Source organism: Thamnophis elegans, chromosome 2, assembly GCF_009769535.1.
Source record: "Thamnophis elegans isolate rThaEle1 chromosome 2, rThaEle1.pri, whole genome shotgun sequence".
Taxonomy (NCBI): Eukaryota; Metazoa; Chordata; class Lepidosauria; order Squamata; family Colubridae; genus Thamnophis; species Thamnophis elegans.
Window position 1 is genome coordinate 19054501 of NC_045542.1, and position 20031 is coordinate 19074531.

General features: G+C 44.9%; 1 protein-coding gene across 1 annotated transcript in view; it reads left to right on the forward strand.

The window, feature by feature from the left end:
- Positions 1-10024: 10024 nt before the first annotated feature.
- ARHGEF25 (Rho guanine nucleotide exchange factor 25) overlaps positions 10025-20031 on the forward strand; it is a 109673-nt gene continuing 99666 nt past the window's right edge. The window contains exon 1 of the mRNA XM_032211765.1: positions 10025-10091. The gene's annotated coding sequence lies outside the window, so the exon portion shown is untranslated. The remainder of the gene's footprint in view (positions 10092-20031) is intronic.

Consider the following 20031-nt stretch of genomic DNA (forward strand, 5'->3'; position numbering starts at 1 on the left):
CATCTTAAACACTTTTAGATCTTAAAGAAGCAGGCTGCACAGTTGTTTATAAAGGAGTGTGACTTGGATTGCCTTGCTGTGTCTGCCATCTTGCCTATTTTGACTCCATATCCCCACTCTATGGATGCTGCGGATAGTCTAGGCCAGGGTGCCCAAACTTGGCAACTTTAAGACTTGTGGACTTCAACTCCCAGAATTTTCCAGCCTGGCTGGAGAATTGTGGGAGTTAAAGTCCACAAGTCTTAAAGTTGCCAAGTTTGGGCACCTTTGGTGTAGGCCAGTAATTCTCAACCTTTTTGACCACGGATCCTGGCCACGGACCCCCAAGACTTAACTCAGGGTTTAATAATAACATTTCTTCAAGCCTTTTTGTTTCTCCTGTGATGACCTCATGGCCGCCCAGGGGTCTGCGGACCAGAGGTTGAGAACCACCGGTCTAGGCTGCTTGAAAGATGATAATGTTTATGCTGCCCAATTCCTTGTGACTCTGGGTGGTTTGCAAACTGCTAAAAACATTTGAAAACAACGTAACCCCCTCCCCCAATATAGATAGCAGAGAAAACAAACCTGGATGGGACAAAGAAAATGGAGCTTCAATAATACTCACCAAAGGCTTGTGCCACCAAGGCCTTTAGTGCCTTTCCAAACACCAGAAAGGTGAGCGGCCATTCGAATCTTGAGGTGGGGGGGAAACCAGAGAATAAGATGCAATGTAAGAGGTGCCAAGCTGACACTAGTTGGCACCCATTTGTTTTTTAAAGTTATGAGCTATAAGGTAAAGATAAATTACTAGGAAAGTTGGGAATGACAGAAAACAAGTACATTTTCATTAGACAAACATGGGAGAGGATCACTGACTTGATTATTCAGACAGCCAATACTCTCCTGTAGGATCTTTCAGCTCTGCAATTGCCATACTGCTGAATGGATATGCAGTCTCAGGGATGGTATTTCTGTGCTAAAATTTAGCCGCCACATCCTTACTTCTCTTTCAGTGGTTGCTCCATCCCATTTCCTGTTTCGAAATGTATACTTCTCTTTCTTGCTACATTTGTGCATTGACCACTTCTGCATCTACATATTTGCACAACTTATTATTCATTTGAATTTGAACCTTTTAAGGTAGGGAATTCAGTAGGAATAGGCTTTTGCCTCTTGCACTGAACCTGTCCACCCTTGATCCCAGTTAATTTTGTCTGATTATCTTAAATTTTATTAGATCAGCAGGTCTGATGGCAAGGACAGAGCTGTAGAGGCAGGCAAAGGTTGGCATCCAGATTGAAGCCTTGTCTGCTTGATCTTGAGAAGCTAAGTAGGGCCAGTAACCAAGTATGAAAGTCCATTAGAAACCCCAGACTGTTAGCTGGCTTGAAAGCATGTATCAGAAAAAGACAGTTGCAAATCATTTCTGCTTTGTCAATAAAGCTACACAAATATGTGTCTGAAACCCAACAGAAGTAGAGCTCAACTTGAAGAAGCCCATAACACTTCAGTTGAGCAAGCATAATCCTCTATATATTTACTCTATGGTGCCTATTCCAGGAAGTCAGTCACAGGCCTACCAAGTAGGTACACTAATGTATATAACTTATATAGAGCAGGATAAGAAGAGGCAACCCGTGCAATTTGTTTCATGGATGCTTTATATTCTTTTATGTCTTAACAAGGGATGGGAAGCAGGTATTGTACAATGACTTCCCTGATCCCCTCCATGCTGCTTTTAACAAAACATTTAGGTTCTAAAGCAGTGTTTCTCAACCTTGGCGACTTTAAGTCCCGTGGACTTCAACTCCCAGAATTCCCCAGCCAGCTATGCTGGCTGGGGGATTCTGGGAGTTGAAGTCCATGGGACTTAAAGTCGCCAAGGTTGAGAAACACTGTTCTAAAGAAACCGAATTGTAATCAGGGAAACGTGAAGGAACACTTTCATAAGGCATGGTGGATAGTCTACTAAAACGTTTGTCTCTTTGTAAACATCAGTTGGGCAAAATGGAGTGTTATACCAATTTTGTTCAACTTACCTCAAACGGGCTAACTTACAGAATACGTCCGAAGTTCATGACCCTTTCGGTGATGCCACACCACACTACTCTCACAATCAGCTGTAGTCATGTGATAGTAATTTTCAACAATCCCTGCTAACTTCCTACATGTCAATGGTGTAAATTTGTTTGTGATTGCCATGCTCCCTGCCAGTTCCCACAAGCACAGTTGATAATAGAAAAGCTGGCGGAGAAGGTTTCAAGTTGCTTGGGTAAGTTTCCCCACTCACGCAACTTCCCCAGCCACTCTGCACTTGCACCATACCAACTCCTTGTGCACCTGCATCCAGTCTCCCCCACCCATTCCGTACCCTCTTGCACCTTTGATCCATGCAGCACCTCTCCTGCACCCCTGCTCTGCACCCCGTGCCCCATTCCCAACCACTTGGGCATCTCTCTCACACCTCTGTGCATTTCTGCAGAAGCCAACCTGTGTTACACTCTGCATCCTCCCTGACCCCTATGGCACCTCTTGTGCACTTTTACATATCCTGACCCACATTGCATCCCTGTGTACCCTCCAGTCCTCCAAGGCACTTCTGTGCACCCTCCCTGACCTGTGCAGTACCTCTTGTGCATCATTACACATCCTCGTCTCCATCGCATCCTGTGCGCCTCCTGGATTTGTGCTGCACCTCCCACACACCTCCACTTCCTGACCTGTGCTACATCTGGCAAGTCCTCCCTCTAGCATCACTTGCTCACCCTTTCTGACTCTCACCACACCCCTGTGAATCCTCACTAATGTTCACAGTGCCTATTCTTTTTTAAGTCAACGGAAAAGCCAGCAGAAGGCTAAACTAGATGTCGCAGGAAGAGGGAAGGAGGGAGGAAGATTTTTCAATGCTCCCTTCCAGCTTTCCATAAAGAAAAAAATTGGGAAACCAACAGGAAGTCAGAAATCACTTCTATTCCCAGTTATTTTTTTTGCCAGCCCATGCTCATTCTGTTTCTTAGTTTAGATAAGGAAATACCATACCTCTGAAACAATGACCTAACAGGACACAGGTTGTCTAGTACTCTTTAAAATGGCAGTAGAAATTCAAGCAAAACAGTTTTTTCCAATATCTCCTAGTAACATGAATTCCTGTATTTTGCTGTAGAAAAATATTCAGAGAAGAAAGCATGTACCAAACTCTTAACAAAATTTCCCACTTTTATCTACAGTTTGTTCCATTGTATAATAATTTATGCCATCCACAAGTTCTTATTGTATTGCTAAAATCTCCTTTACAAACCCAATAAGGACTAAAGCTGCCAAGGCTATTTCCTTCCTCTAGCTAGGATCCAGTGGCACTAGCATCAATTCTCCATCACCATACCTGACAAGTATGATGGGGATCCCAGCAAATTTGCAATCGTCTTTGATCAAGGATCACCTTAAGACCCCAAAATTTATAATTGGAATTTTGATTGGGAGAGCTGCAGAAAACCCTGCACTTGGACAATGATATAAATGTAGTCACAGACCTGAGGACTTACTTTTGATTATTCCATCAAGCAATTGACTGCCAAACATGATCTCCCAACATAGGGCAAGCATTCTGTGAGAAAATGTGTTGCTGACTTTCAGTTTTCAACTCAGGATTTGTATGAAAGACATTTGACAGAATTATTTGTTCCTTTGAAAGATTGATATGGCTGCCCATCTTAAGCAACAGCAATTGAAGTTAAAGATTGGAGAATGGCTATCAGATGAAATACTAGATGAGCTCTTTGATCAGTGCACTCCAGAGACCTTTGATGTGAATTTTGCTTTTTCTTGGAAATTTAAAATTTCTTCAAATATGTTTAGAATTGCTGCCCCACAATTTGCTAAATAAATAACTCCCCCCAATAAAACCTTTACATCAGTGATAGATTATACTATCCTATGTATTGAAGAAACAATAAACAAGAAAAGTCCTCTATGGATGGAAACAGCAGATTAAATGGGTCATACAAGCATTAAATTACATTAAAACATATATCCCGATTCTTAAGTGGAGGGATCAGAGAGCTAATTTACTAATATAGCACCAATCTCTATATAGTTAAATGGATTTTTCTATCAAACTATGCTTTTCTAGTTATTTGTTTCTTAGCCAAGGAGTCAGTGCATAAACAAGAGCCATTTTTTCTTAAAAAGAAAATTATATTATGTTTAACTTTTGTTCTATATATACAAAGCACAGATGCTCTCCATTTTGAGGGGCAATTCCTTTGTTTTTCTCCCTCTTGATTCAAACTATGTTTTTTTAATCTCCTTGGTCGAAACCTCCAAATATAGATCTACTTATACCATTGGTCTCATCTTACCAATTTGTTGTGACAGAGCACATCCCCCTGAAAGTGAGGCATTGGAATTTTTTTCTATCTTGGGGTGGTCTTATTATTTCCTACTGCATTTTGTCCGGATTAATCCGACACTGCATGGGAATTATGGAGGGTAGAATGGAATGTAGTGGAGAGTGGAGTAGAAGGGAAGGGAAAGGAAGGGAAGATTCTTTATTGGCCAAGTGTGATTGGACACACAGGGAATTTGTCTCCGGTGTATAAATTCTCAGTATATACACAAACAACAAAATGATAAGAACTAATACCTTACATTCAGTCTATCTCATTAGAGATATGGTATGTTGAACTCATAATTGGGAATTAGTGGAGCACAAATTTTGCACCCATTTATTCAAATGGGTTTATATTGCGGAGTATTCTGCTAATACATCCTCTTCTGAACCATTCACAAAATATCCAGGGTATTTCACAAGTAGATGCCCTAAATATATCTGGTTTACTGGGGAATGAGTAAGTTTCAATCTCAAGGTGATTGAATGTGATTTCTCAAGATTGGTCAGACAAGAGACAGCAGGAAGAGACGAAGGTCTTATGAATCCTACCACTAAAACAATTGTTAGAATAAGAGGTGTGAAAAGACTCAGAAAGTTTGGCTTTTCCAGGGATATAACTAAGCAAGCAGTTCCTACAAACAGGCCTACAGTCTTCCCTTCCTAGTCACCCTTTAAAGGAGATTTTAATGTAGCGAATTATTTGGCCTAATTACTCTGCAGTTCAGAAATTAACTTTCTCTGCCTGCAACAGTATTCTTCTTTTAAAATGACAATGTGCCCAGACATCCTATAATGTAGCTGGCTGGGGAATTCTAGGAGTTGAAGTTCACAAGTTTTAAAGTTGCCAAGGATGGACACCCCTGCCCTAAAGGGACATTCCTAGCAATTTCCATTCCAATTCCTCTTTGGTGGTCTTGAACTTCTCAGGAACTGTATCTCTTCAGCAACGTGGTGCTGCTTAATCCCATCCTTGTCTGCTAGCCATTTCTCTTCCTTTCCCTTCTCACAGCTTCTTAGTCCATTTTCCCTTTCTCTGTGTGAACCCGTTATCTTTCCTTTTCTCAGACTTAGATTATCAGCCACAAGGTCAGTTTATATGTCTGGGTGTGTGTGTCATGTGACAGGATGGCTGACAGTATTTATTGTGTCCATATATGGGAGCACCCAGAAATTAAGTGGACCCCTGACATTATTGGATTTTGGCTGCCTTTTTAGCAAGTCAAGATTTGTCAGAATATTTCTATGTAAACTCCAGTCACATTAAAATAATTGACTAGGACATGAGTGATAAGTTGAAGGGAAATTTCCTTTGAGACTGACAGTATGCATTCTTCTCAGTCACCCTTTACCATAGAAGAAATATGCCATGGCAACTTCTTTTTCCAATGGTGCCTCATACAATTGTTTCAGAGGTGGTGTTCAGCAGGTTCTGACCAGTTCTGGAGAACTGGTAGCAGAAATTGTGAGTAGTTCAGAGAACTGTTAATGCCATCTCTGGCTGGCCCCGCCCCCATCTATTCTCTGCCTCCCAAGTCCTAGCTGATCTGGAGGGAATGGAGATTTTACAGTATCCTTCCCCTGCCACGCCCACCAAGCCATGCCCACCAAGCCACACCATGCCCATCAAGCCATGCCCACATAACCGGTAGTAAGAAAATTTGAATCCCACCACTGCATTGCTTCACCTTATTCCCTCTAATTAAGGCAGACTTAATATACTTTTAGATGTACAAGTGTTAAGATGGGATGGGTTTTTTTTCTCCCAGAGTTGAAGTTGACTTTTGGCCACTGCCTGGGCAAATCCCTGAAGTTTTCTTGTCAAAATTTCAGAAGTGGTTTGCTCTTGGTTTCCCCCCCCCCCCCCCTAGGGCTGAGAGAGACCGACTGTACCAAGGTCACCCAGCTGGCTTTGTGCTTAAGGCAGGAGTAGGACTCACAGTCTCCCAGTTTCTAGTCTCTTTAAAGAAACTACTCCAGTCCCATTTCAACACTATCCAAAGGCGACCACAAGTGTGTAAAAATCTGTTTGACTTTAGCTATTCCTGAAGTTCTAGTTCATAGCATCTACTCAGAATCACCCAGCCACCCTGTAGTAATAATATAAAGTATGTCATCATTGCTGTTGTTTTGTAACAATTGTGCTTGTCAATAGTGGGGGGGGGGTGTTTCATCCCTCCTTTTGGCAAACACTGAGGTAACTGCTGCGACAATTTCATGCAAGTATAGTTTCCTGCAGATTCAAAGTTAATGTTCTTTTTAAAAAGTCTCTTGTGTTTTCTGTAGAAGTATAGCAAGTGACTGCTTGCTCACAGACATTTATATATTACTGGCAAGTGCTCCTGAAATTTTGACACCCCAGGCAATTTTCTACAATGCCTCTAGAGGTGGACTAACACTCAGTGAGGTGTCCTTTTTTGGAGTAAATGTGTACTTTTAAAGCTTTTGTGCAAATGCGGATAAATGTAAGGATGCCCTTCTTGAACTTTACATCTGGTAACCAACTGGACACAACCATAGCGTTTTCTCGGCAGGAATATCAAAGGAATTTGCCTTTTCTTTCTTTTGGAATATTTCTTCAACTTCCAAGTTTAACTCCATGGCCTTGGGATTTCCTAGTAGTCTTCCATCCAAGCATTAATCAGGTCAAATCCTGAGATCAACTTATAATGATGAAGTCATTCATAGTTGTTTGCTAGTAAGTTAGATGGCATATAAATGTAGTAAAGAATAAGATATATAGAATGAAGCCATATAAATTGTCTTCCTCCCTGAAGTGTTTCTACTCATAATCTACATCCAGCAGAATCTAGCCTTGTTTTATATAGAAACAAGATCTGCTGGTAATTGGAGATCTACAGCTTCTGATTGTGGAGGCTTTAATTTTGTTTCTGTAGGTTTTAATTTTAATTACATAACCCTCACCTGATACTTTTGTGAACATGTCTGCAATCTGTGTTGTGTGTGCCTATTCACAAAATGGCCATGGTGATCCCAAAACACTGATTTCAAATTTTGGTAGGCCCAAGTCATTTTCCTAGGAAACTAAATCAACCCCATTTTTGTGACCTCACAATTACGGTGTATTCTCATCTAGAATTATCCTCTCCAAACCACCTCTGTCTGTTTTTAAATGCCCAAATGTAACAGTCTTAATAAACAATTCACATCCCCCTCATATCATTCACATTTCACTGTTTTAGACCCACATTAACCATAATCTCCATTTTACCTAGTATACAGAAGATCTTGCTCTCCCAGCTTTATTTCTTTAAAACATTTCTATGTATAAATGAATTCAGGCAAAATGCATACATGTCAAACAGTAGTATTATTTCAACATCACAGTTGCTTGCAAGCCATATCAATAACCCAGGCAATTTCCAACAGGCAATAGCTCTAAACAACTGTGACCCGTCAAAACCGCGTTCCACAAAAGCGCGGTCGACGAAATCGCGTATGTGACGTCATCACAGCGCGACGAAAAAGATCGAAAAATTGAAATAAAAATTAAATTACAGCAAGCCGATTCACATAAAGGTAAGGGTTAGGGTTAGGGTTAGGGTTAGGGTTAGGTTAAGGGTCAGGGTTAGGTTTAGAGCGTTAGCGTTACGTTTAGTGTTAGGTTAAGGGTTAGCGTTAGGTTTTTCGTTAGGTTAAGGGTTAGGTTTAGGGTTAGGTTAAGGGTTAGGTTTAGGTTTAGGGTTAGGTTTGGGGGGGTTAGGGTAAGGTTTTCGCTTTATTTTTACATTTTTCGATCTTTTTCGTCGCGCTGTGATGACGTCACATACGCGATTTCGTTGACCGCGCTTTTGTCTACCGCGGTTTTGTGGTAGAACCCTAAACAACATTGTATTGCATAAAACTTTTCCATCTGTATTTTAGGAGAAACCCGAAGTCCATGAATTTGTGGTCTTCGCATCTTGGGAATTAATCTCTCTAAAAAAACCGATGACCTGTGTAGAAACCCCATTTCCTAATTTGTCATGCTTCAGAGCGAACAATTAGGTTTTCGTCTAGCTGGACCTCTACCAAAAGTACGCTGGGGAAATGCAGCTAAAGGAACACCTTGCGAGCCACCTGTGTGGCTTTAGCATTAACTTCAATTTAATCTGCCGTCTTTTCCACGATTTCTTAGGCAAAGGTCGCCTTCAATAGAATGCCATTTGTTTTCGAGTGAAAGTGCAGAAGATTGGAACATATGCCCCGCTCAAAGACTTGTGAGCTGCAAAAGTGATGTGACTATTTCTAGTCCTGAATGTAAATATTTTTGTCTTCCCCAAATTTAAAATGGAAAAAAAGTAAAAAGTTTCAAAGCTGCCATCTGCTGAGCAACCTCAGCCTTCAAGATATTTGCAAGGATGGGATTAAAACAAATAAAAAGCAGGCTAAGGTGCTAGACTACAAACCAGGAGATCTTGAGATCAAATCCTCCACTAGGCATGAAAGGCACCTGGGAGACTTTGGGTCAGTCACTCTCTCTTAGACCAACCTTAGTCTCAGAGGGTGGTTGTTTTGGGGAATATATCGTATTTTTTAGAGTATAAGATGCAACTCCCCCCCCCCATAAAAGAGCATGAAAATGTTGGTGCATCTTATACACCGAATACAGCCATTTTTGGCCTCCCGGAGCCCCGCCCCTACATCCCATTTTTGTGGACAATGGGCCATTTTTCGCAAAAAACGGGGGCATTTTGCCTCCCCCCCCAGCCCTGCTGAACCCTGCAGAGTGCTGCTGGGGGCTGGGGAGGACAAAAACTTTTTTTCTTACTTACCTTTTTGAAGTCTTGGTGCGTCTTATACGTCAGTGTGTCTTATAGTCCGAAAAATACCATAAGAGGAGGGAGCTTAAAGGTATATATGCCACCTTAAGTGACCAAAATAAAGGCGGGATAAAAGTCAAATACAGGTAGTCCTCAAGTTACGACCACAAAATTTCTGTTGCTAAGTGAGACATTTGTTAAGTGAGTGTTGCCCCATTTTATGACCTTTCTTGGCACAGTGGTTAAATGAATCACTGTAGTTGGTAACTTAGTAACACGATCATTAAGCGAATCTGGCTTCCCCGTCAATTTTGCTGGTCAGAAGGTTGCAAAAGGGGATCACATGACCTTGGGACACAGCAACGGTCATAAGTATGAACTGGTTGCCAAGCACCTGAACTTTGATCACATGACCATGGGGATGCTGCCAAGGTCGTAAGTGTGAAAAACGATCACGTCGCTTTTTTTGGTGCCGTTGTAACTTTGAACGGTCACTAAATGAACTGTTGTAAGTCAAGGATGAGCTGTAAACCAATAAAAGGCCATATATTATTATATTAGAGTTAAGATTGGCATGGAGAGCAAAGTAACTTAAAAAACAACGCTGAGAATTGTTGGAGGTTTTTAGTATAGAGAAGGAAATGGTGTCTGATATTTCTTCAGGCGCTTCCAAAATCTTCCATATTGGGCTGCTGTTTTCTTGTACTGGAGTATAAGTGAATAAGGGCTCTTGAGGTATGAGGAATTCTGGCCAAAACCAGCTGCTGTGGCTCTTGGCCAGGTTGTTCCTGAGAGTTAAAAAAAGAAACCCAGAAGGGGTGGGAGTCTAAAAACATATACAACTTCCCTCCACAGTTTTGTAGCAAATCAGAGATCCTGAAATCTGGTTGCTTCACAACACGCCGAGAATCATGTGCAGCAGCGGAGGCGAAGCAGCAGGCTGATTTCCCCCGTTCGATGTAAGTAAAAGAGTGAAAATTTTGTGTCGCGTATAGCAAAAGGTCCTGGCAAGGCTTTGCCGGAAGTAATGCGAATGTAGTAACAAACTATTTTTGTCTGGTATTGATCAACTGATGTAAACGTGTGCACGTTTGTCTTTTAAGTTTTCACCGGCAAGATTAGAATCGATCGAAGATATTTGGCTGCTCCAGGCAAAGGGCAGAGACTAATTTGTGCCTCAGTCCCCACTTCCCATGAAAATAAGAAACCTATTAGACAAGCTATTAAGCCAAGAATAGGCAATTAGTTTTCCCGAAGGACCACGTGAGAAACCGGGATTATTGCAGAGGGCTGAACCAATAAGGCTGTGAAGGTGTGAGGGCTTGAATGCATGCACAGACATAAATTGAAAATAAATAAATAGTTGCCTTCAAAATAATAGCAAACCTTGCAGGCCAGATAGAGATAGACTAAGGGTCAGATGTGGCCAGTATTGCTTAGTATTTTGATGTAGAACTGTCTTCTCCTCTGACCCTGAGAACAAGGAGAGGCAAATCACCTTTCAAAGCCATTTCCCCAACCTCTGTTGGTAGGCAGGCAGAATGGAAGATGAGGATTTGGCCAAGTTTCCTGAGTGAAATGGCTTGAGACTAGGGTAGAGTTCACTAGCAGTGTAAGGATCAGTACGTTTTCTTTCTTCAGTTGCCAGCCTGGTCATAGTAGACCCTTCCCTAAGGCCTGGGCCTAGAGATGGCACTTGGCAAGCTTTTATATACAGCTTGGACACAAGCAGCCGGAGCAGATGGAAGTAAGCTTACTACACATCTCAGCCATTGTCCTGACTGGTTTATGAAGAAGTCCAGGAAAGTAGGGCAGACCCACAGAAGCGAATGTGGGTTTAGCCCGCTGTCACAACTTGCGTCCCTGAGGCCCATGCATGGCAGTGGGCTTGCGCAGGTAAAAGAAGAGAAAATGGAAACAACTAAAATCATATTAATAAAGAATATTTTCTTTCTCTCTCTTTCTTTCCTTCCTTCCTTCCTTCCTTCCTTCCTTCTTTATTTATTTATTTATTTATTTATTTATTTATTTATTTATTTATTTTGTCAAGCACGTATAAGATAACATATAAGTATAAACATGATTATCAATACAGGAAATGGATACGAATAAATGGGGACAGTAGGACAAGGACGGTTGGTGGGCTTATGCATGCCCCTACTGACCTCTTAGAAATGGGGTGAGGTCCATGGTAGACAGTTTAAGGTTGAAGCTGTGGGGGTTTGAGGATGTAACAATGGAGTCAGGTAGTACATTCTAGGCCTTGACCACTTTGTTGCTGAAGTCGTATTTTCTGCAATCGATTTTGGAGCGGTTTATTTGTAGCACAGGATTGACATGAGGGGTCCTTGGTGGTCTCTGAGCTTGCCATATTCTTTGTTCTCATTTAGCTACTTTAAAAAATGGTAGATTCTAGACCCAGCCAGGACCCACACATTTATTTCCTAGAAAGGGAAGTGCAGAGGGAATCTTCCCACCCTACTTCATCCCCCAGGATGCTTTCCCAACACCCCAACTCCATTTGCCTTTTTTCTCTAGACAGATGGGTATATTTCCAAACAAAGAAGGCGTCTGCTGCACATCGTGTTTATTTTGAGACTATTTGAGAGACCGCCTCCTGCCAATTAGCTCCCTGCGTCCCATCAGATCGCACAGAGTAGGCCTCCTCCGAATTCCATCCGCCAGTCAGTGCCGACTGGCGACTACGCGGAGGAGAGCCTTCTCAGTTGCAGCTCCGACATTATGGAACACCCTCCCCGTGGAGATCCGTACCCTCACCACAGTCCAGGCCTTCCGCACAGCCCTGAAGACCTGGCTATCCCGTCAGGCCTGGGGATAGGATTACTCTCACCCCGCCCGAATGTTGAATGAATGTTGTGTTTTTATGGATAATTTTCTTTTATTCACGATTTTTTTTTTTTTTTCCCTTTAAGTCTTGTCTTGCACCCCCTTCCCCTCATTATTGTAAGCCGCCCTGAGTCCCTCCAGGGAAAAGGGCGGCATATAAATTCTTAATAAAATCTAAAAAAAAAAAAAAAATTTCTAGAAGTGGCTACAGAGGCCCCCAAGGGTCCCTAGAGGGTTAGTAAGTTTCTATTTCAGATTTTGTTTTTTTAATTAAAATATAAAATCAGCGCAGGGAGCTTGATGGGTACCGAGGAAGTTATTGCAGGCAAACGCATGGATCCCGTTTCCTGCCCCATGGAAATTTTGCAGGAGGGACTGGACTAAAGGAATCTGTTATTGCACCTGTTGCCCGGCAGATGGCGCCATTACATTACACTGTACAATTTCCCTATACAGTGCAAGCAATATAGGGAAATTGTGCAGGGAGATCCGCCCCCAGAACAAAACAGGGACATTGCCTTCCTGCTCACTCTGTCCTCCCTCTCCAAGCACATCTTCTCTCCCCCTCTTAATTAAATATGGTTTTAATAATGTGGAATGTGTTTGCTGTATACATGTCAGCGTGTTGAAGTCCAAAGAACCAGCAAGCCTGACATGTGGTAAACATTACAGTGAGTCTGTTTGGTTCTCGGAAGGAGGATGAGGGGTCCAACCGCACTGCCATCCCGTTTTTGTTTTTGCGGCTCTCTGAAACCTGATCCCCCAAGCCCAGCAGCTGTTGCTGAAGGCAGGGACCACCCCTCTGAAGTCTGTAGCCCTTGACGCCCGAACACTCCTTATTCCACCCTCCTCCCCATCCCGATCTCTAGTGTTTTGCCATCGCCTTGCCAATTGCGTGCTTAGCGAGACTATTTATAACCTTCAGATGCATCTATTTTTACCCATGCTCTCTTTGTGCCAGGGATGCTCGCTGGGCGTTGCTGATCCAAAGCTGGACATGGCAATACTCTGGGATGGTAGACCACATGGGCATCCAGTCCACTTGGCTGTGGACACAAGAAATCTTTTGAAAATCTTTTGTACCTACCGGGAAAAATCAACACTAATTTTATCCTCATTTTTTAAATCTACGTATGTACCCTTCATCCCTCTCATTCTCTGCAGCCATCTCAGGCTTGGTTGGATTCCTTTGCTTTGCAGAGAGGATGCAGTTCCTGGGGCTTTCCCCTTATTTGGCAATTTCTCTTCTGGAGCCTAAGGCAGTTAGATCTCAAGACAGGCGCAGTTCTGCTATGTTTCATTGAATCATAGTGTGCCAGTCAAGATTCTTCTAAAGATGAATTGAGGGTTGGGGTGGGGATCGATCACAATAAATATTGGAGTGGTGGCGGCGGCGGGGGGGGGGGAGGAAGGGGTCTTTAATGCACAAACATTCTTGCATATAATTTAGACAAACGTAAATATAGATGGCATGCTATTCTATCACTTCAGCCTGCTCTGCTCCTACGTTTTTCTTCAGTCCAAACTGAAGATCCCACTTCTCAAGTGAGGATCTCTTGTTCATTAGCTGCAGAGGTGGTATTCAGTAGGTTCTGACCAGTTCTGGAGAACCGGTAGCAGAAATTTTGAGTAGTTCTGAGAACCGGTAAATACCACCTCTGACTGACCCCGCCCCCATCTATTCTTGCCTTCCGAATCCCAGCGGATCGGGAAGAAATGGGGATTTTGTAGTAACCTTCCCCTACCACACCCACCAAGCCACGCCATCCCCACCAAGCCACGCCCACATAATCTGTAGTAAGAAAATTTGAACCCCACCACTAATTAGCTGGATCCTGTTTTAATAGAGCACATAAAATAATTGTTAACACCTGACCCTGCCTATACAAAAATGGCCCAACAACCAAACCTAAGGTGACCAGACATCCCGCTTTTGGTGGGACAGTCCCGCTTTTCAACAATTTGTCCTGTGTCCTGCTGCATTTTTAAAAAGTCCCAATTTTTATATGGGCTTTGCAATACTTGCAATGAGGGTTTTTACCCAGGGGTGCATCCGGCTTTTCCAAATGCCCTGGAGGCTCCCAGCTGTTTCACCCTCAGCGTCCAGGCTGCGGCTGCTCCATCCCTGGAGGGGGACGCAGATGGGGGGGCAGGCTGAGTGCTCTCAGCCCCAGTGCAACGCCCCTCCCAGCTCGGCCCCGCACTTTGCACGTACATGCCTGGAGCGGAGGTCCCCGCGGAAGGTAGGGCGTTGCAGCCCGCCACGGCAATTGCAACAAGCCCGCCGGCTTCCCTGGGCAGCACGGCCACCCTGCTCCCTGCTTGAAACAGCTTCGATCGGGGTGGCTCTGCCTCGCCTTCCGACAAAGAGGCAGCCGGCACCCAGGAGCTTTGCTTCGTAAGGAAGAGGGGCTGGCAGAGCAGGTGGGACATGGCCGGGGAAGGAGCCGAGCCCGGGATCGCAGCCTGCGGGGCTTTTACAAGACAAGGACAATAAAAGGTGCCCTTCTCTTCCCTTCCTCCCTTTCGCTTCCCTCCCCTCTTTCCTTCCCTCCCGTCTATCCTTCCCTCCCGTCCTTCCTTCCTTCCTTCCTTCCTTCCTTCCTTCCTTCCTTCCTTCCTTCCTTCCTTCTCCTCCCCTTCCTCCAGCCCAGAGGAGAAGCAGCTGCTTCTGGAACTTCTTGAGAAGTTTCCTTGCTTGCTTTTCTCCTTCTCAAATGCCTTCCGATGACTGGCCAAGCTCTCCTCCCCGGAGTCTCGTTCTTCTGCCTGGGAATGGAATGGGGAGGGGGGTTATTGATTAAAACTTTTGCCACCAAGTGCTGCGGCTGAGGTGAAGCCGCCAAGCTCCCGCTGGCACCCCCACCCGTGGCAGCAGTGCCTCCCCCTCTGCTCGGGGCACCTGAGCTGGGCACCGCATTACCCCTGCCCCCTCCTCCTCCGCCGTGCTTTTGAGGAGCCATGAGGCCGCGGGAGCCAGTAGGAAGGCGGCGGAGGGGGTGGGAGCAGAAAACAAAAGGCCCCATGGCTTCTCAAAAACACAGCGGAGGAGGAGGCAGCGGCGGCAGGGGTAATGCAGTGCCCAGCTCAGGTGCTCCAAGCAGAGGGGGAGGGAGGCGGCACCTCAGCCACAGCGCCGGGCAGCAAAAATTTTAATCAAGAACACACCGCCCCCCCCCCCCATCAATGGTGTCCCGCTTAACCAATTTTAAAATCTGGTCACTTTACCCAAACCAGAAGTCCGTTCCTGAAAGTCTGGTTTGCGCGTTGGGTTGTTTTTCACCCTCCAGAAGGCCGTAATTCTGATTTTCTCCCTCCGGAGGCTTTGGGAACAGACCTCTGGGTTGCAGTAGAGCTGTTTTTCACCCTCTGGAAAGCCTCCAGAGGGCGAAAAATGGCCGAAAATGAAGGCCGAAGTCAGCTGGCCAGCGTGCGCATGAGCACTGGAGCTGACAGTGCAATGCCTGCAGTTCATTAAAAGAGAAACTGTAAAACCATCAAACCAACTTTCCCCTTGCTTGACCAGCTGTAGTGGGGGGAGGCAAGGCACAAGTTAAATAGCTACAGCATGGCATAGAAAACGTCTATAGGTAGTCCTTGACTTACAACCACAATCGAGCCCAAAATTACCATTGGTGAGCGAGACAGTTATCACTTATAAAGCCCTTCATGGTATTGGACCTGGGTACTTGAGAGACCGCCTGCTGCCAATTACCTCCCAAAGACCCATTAGATCGCACAGGGTCGGCCTCCTCCGGGTCCCGACTACCAGCCAATGCCATCTGGCTATGACCCGGGGGAGGGCCTTCTCTGTTGCAGCTCCGGCCCTTTGGAACGAACTCCCCACGGAGATTCGGACCCTCACCTCTCTCCCGGCCTTCTGGAAAGCCGTTAAAACCTGGCTGTGTTGGCAGGCCTGGGGTTGATGAGTCCTCTTCCCCTCTCTACAGGTATGGTTGTTGGTTATTTTAATCCGTGTCTTGTATTTGTATGTTCCCTTCCCCGTTTGAGTTGTTCGCCGCCCTGAGTCCCTGCAGGGAATAGGGCGGCATATAAATAAAACAAAACTTCAAACTTCAACTTCAACAGTTGTTAGCTGAATTTTGCCTCATTTTACAACCTTTCTTGCCATAGTTGTTAAGTGAATCACTGCAGTTGTTAAGTTAGTAAACACAGTTGTTAAGTGAATCTGGCTTCTCCATTGACTTTACTTCTTAGACGGTTGCAAAAGGTGATTACATGACCCCAGGACACTGCAGCCATCATAAATATGAGTCAATCACCAAGCATCCTAATTTTGATCATGTTATCACGGACATGCTGGAACGGTTGTGTGAAAAACAGTCATGTCCCTTTTTTTCAGTGCCTCTGTAACTTTGAACGGTGACTACATGAACGGTCATAAGTCAAGGACTACCTGTATCTTGCTCCGTTTATCAAATGTACTGGAGCAAAAAGAGAAGACAAACAGATGCAGCTTTCAAAACAGATAGGCTTGGAACCAGTAGAGAATCCTTCTGGAAGGAAACTGGGAAGGGATCAGTCAATGTTACTGCTTGGAAATGTTTTGGCTGAACTGTTCTTGAGGGCAGCCAATGCAATGAAGGCAGTGAAACATCCCCCTCCTCCATTCCTTCTCGGATTACACAATCCACGCGCTGGGCTCTTAAGAGTGTAAGAGAATGGCTGGGCTCTGATATAACCGGGCACACAAAATGGCTCACCGATGGATTTTCCCTATTTGGGATTTCGCACATCAGGCTGATTGTGTGTGCATTATCAGTATTCTGTCCTTGCATCCTCCTGTGGTACAGATGTGTTAATGGACAGTTCACGCCTAAAGTGTAAAGAGACAGCAAAAAAAAAAGAGAGAGAGAGATAGCCTGGTGTGATATTTATGTCATATTGGGCCTTCTAGGCAGGGAAAATAAAACGATTTTTTTAAAGGTAGCAAAATGGAGGGTCAAAGTAATAACACTGGTGGAAAATCCACAGTATGTAAATTAGACAAAGCAGATGATTTGGCTAAAGCAGGGGTGTCAATCTGGATTTCTTCAAGGGTCGGATCAGCATTGTAGTTCTCCTCTGAGGGCCAGCGGGGGGGGCAGAGAGGGGGGAGACAGGGCGGATGCCTCCTGCAGCACCCTGCCAGCCAAAATGCGTGGTCCCCTCTGCCCCATTTTTGGCCCCCATGTGGCCCACGTTTGGCTGGCAGAGTGCTGCAGGAGGCCGGGGAGGCTGAAAACGGGCCACACAGGGGTCTCATAGGGCTTCCATGTGGCCCATTTTTGGCCAGAAGAGTGCTGTAGGAGGCCGTGATGGCCAAAAATGGGCCGCGGGGTGGCCACACGCTCCCTCCACAGCTCATTTTGGTCGGCAGAGGCACTGCAGGGTAATCCTTTGATATTTCCAGGCCGGCCCTGTGGACCAGATTTAAGCACCCCACGAGGCGGATCCAGGCTGCCGGCCTTGAGTTTGACACACACACACACACATCCCGGTTTAAAGAGACACTGTAAACTTTGTGACAGGGATTTGAATCTGAGTCTCTTTCCCATTTCCATGAGTCTCACCCGCCAGGTCCCACAAGGCAGCCATCACCCAAATGTGAGAAAGAAGAGACTTCTCTTTCCTTGCTCCCATGCTTAAGCTTGCAGTGACAGTTTTAATCTGCATTAGTGATTAGAGTTACGAATTTCAGACTCCTCAGCACTGGAGATGGCAGCATGGTTAGATTTGTCTGATTCTGCCTCATGCTCTTGGTACCAATGAACTCTATGCTTCTTGAATGAACTTCATCTCCCATCGGCCACAGATTCTGCCTCATCCTTTTGAAACAGTGCCAGCGCTAGCACTCCTTCTCCGGGGTTGTTCTGAGTCCCAGTTGCTTGAAAGTGCTCAGTTGCCTATTGAGCTCCCTCAAGAGCAAGATCACCAAAGGGAAAGAATAAACAGATCCCAAAGTCCATTGGATTGCCACCGTTCTAGCTCATTTAGGAGGCTACCTAGGGACAGTCAAATGTGCAGGACCAAAACAGACTTTTTTTCCCCAAAAAGGAGGATAGTTCAGTGATGGCGAACCTTTTCGGCACGGAGTGCTGAAAAGGGAGCATTTCGTGTGCACTCTTCTGGGCCACAACCAGGAAGAGCAGCTGCCCAGCAGGCATGCGCACACCGGAAAATGTACTTCTGGTTTCCTGTGCACATGCGCACCAGCCAGCAAGTCTTCTAGTTACTGCCGTGTATGCATATGCGCTAATCAACTGGCCAGTACGCACACTCATGGCAGAAAATGGAAGACCATCTCTTCCGGTTTCTGGCACTGCCACATGCACAAAGGCCAGCTGATCATCGTGTGCGCATGCATGCCAAAAACCCAGAAGAGGAATGCGACATGCCACGGGATCGGTGATTGTGAGGCTGGAACTGGAAAGCATGTCCTTCAGCTTTAAGTCTGAGAAATGTAGTAGTAGAGTGACTTCTATTCAGCATGTATTGAGCAGAAATGCAAAATTCTACGTTTTTAAGCAGGTTGGAGAGGGATACAACACACTAATTTTAAAAAGGAAAAGCACCTCGCCCGGCAACCGCCCACCACACCCAACCCAACCAATACAAAATTGAATTGAAATATAGCTTGCATTTTCATCAAGGTTTTGTTAAAATAGAGTCACTGAATGTTCACTCATCATGAATGATCCCATCTGGAACATGAGAGGTCAGCATTTATTCATCAAATCTAATACTATATTCAGGCAGCAGCTTTACAGGATCTTGCACACAGTGCTCTTTCCAACCATCTGCTCTCCTTTTCCTTCCTTTCAAGGGGGAGAAGGATTGAATTCGATCTGGATTCTTCTGAAAGGAAATCATGTGGCCCCAAGTAGGTTAAATAGAGTCTACGGACAAAGAAAACACAAAAAACCACCCTGCATTTATGGTTAAGAAAAATTGGAACTGGAAAAATAATGCTAGTGTTATCATTGTATTGTTTAGCAGTTAATTAACTTTCCCTAGTCTGGCATTTTTAGAGATGCTGGACTATATTTTCAGTACCCCAGCCAGTGTGTTTCGGGTGGGAATTGCCAGTTGATTAGAAGTCAAGTAGGGCACAACATTGAGGGAAAGACAAGGAGGGGTGGGCTTCAAAAATTGCAGCAATGGGTTCGCTGCCCTGTTGCTGGGTGGGCGTGGCCATAGTGGGCATGGCCTAGTCAATCTCCTGTATGGCGGTGGTGGGGATTTTTCACTATCCCCAGGCTCTGGAGGCTTTTCTCAAGCCTCTGGGAGGGCAAAAACTCCTTCCCCTGGGCTCCGGAGGTCTGAAACAGGCCTGTTTCTGGACTTCTGGAACCTCCAGTAGGCCCATTCCCCCCCTTCCCGAGCCTCCATGTGGGTCCTGCACTTACCTGGCATGATGAACGGGCTGTGTGGAGACTCCTGGGAGGGGAGTGGTGGGCATGGCCAGCCAGGGGTGGCATTTGGGAGTTCGCCGGACTGGACAGAATCCTAGCTAGAGGATTGCCCAAACCCGTGCAAACCTCCAGCAGCCCACCCCTGAAGATGAGGTAGCGTTTATTGGCACAGAGCAAAGCAGAAAAGAGTGAACTGTGCCTAAGCTGGCATTAGATGAGTTTCAGTCAGGAGCAAGGAACTGCAGCTTGCATAAAACAGTAAGCACACCAGAGTGTAAGTGTAATTGTAAAACAGAACGGATAGATGGCCATCACACACAAATGGCTAGAGCTTCTTTGTAGGGATTCTGGGTATTTTTTCCTTGAGAGGCTTACTTGAGGACATATGTAACATTTTTCAATGGGGGTGGTGGGGGTAATGATGCTATCAATTACTAGCAGACCCGAAGGCTACAAAAAGGGGGACTTGGGAGAATTGCATCCTGGTTATGTACTCCAACGAGGTTTAAGAAAATGGAAGGACTCTACAAATAGAAACAGGCCTCTTTGGCATATGCGTGTGTTCCTGATAATATGTGGGTGTTTGAAGATGAATCCGTTATTTTCCCTTACAGACAAAAATCTGATGTAATGAAAA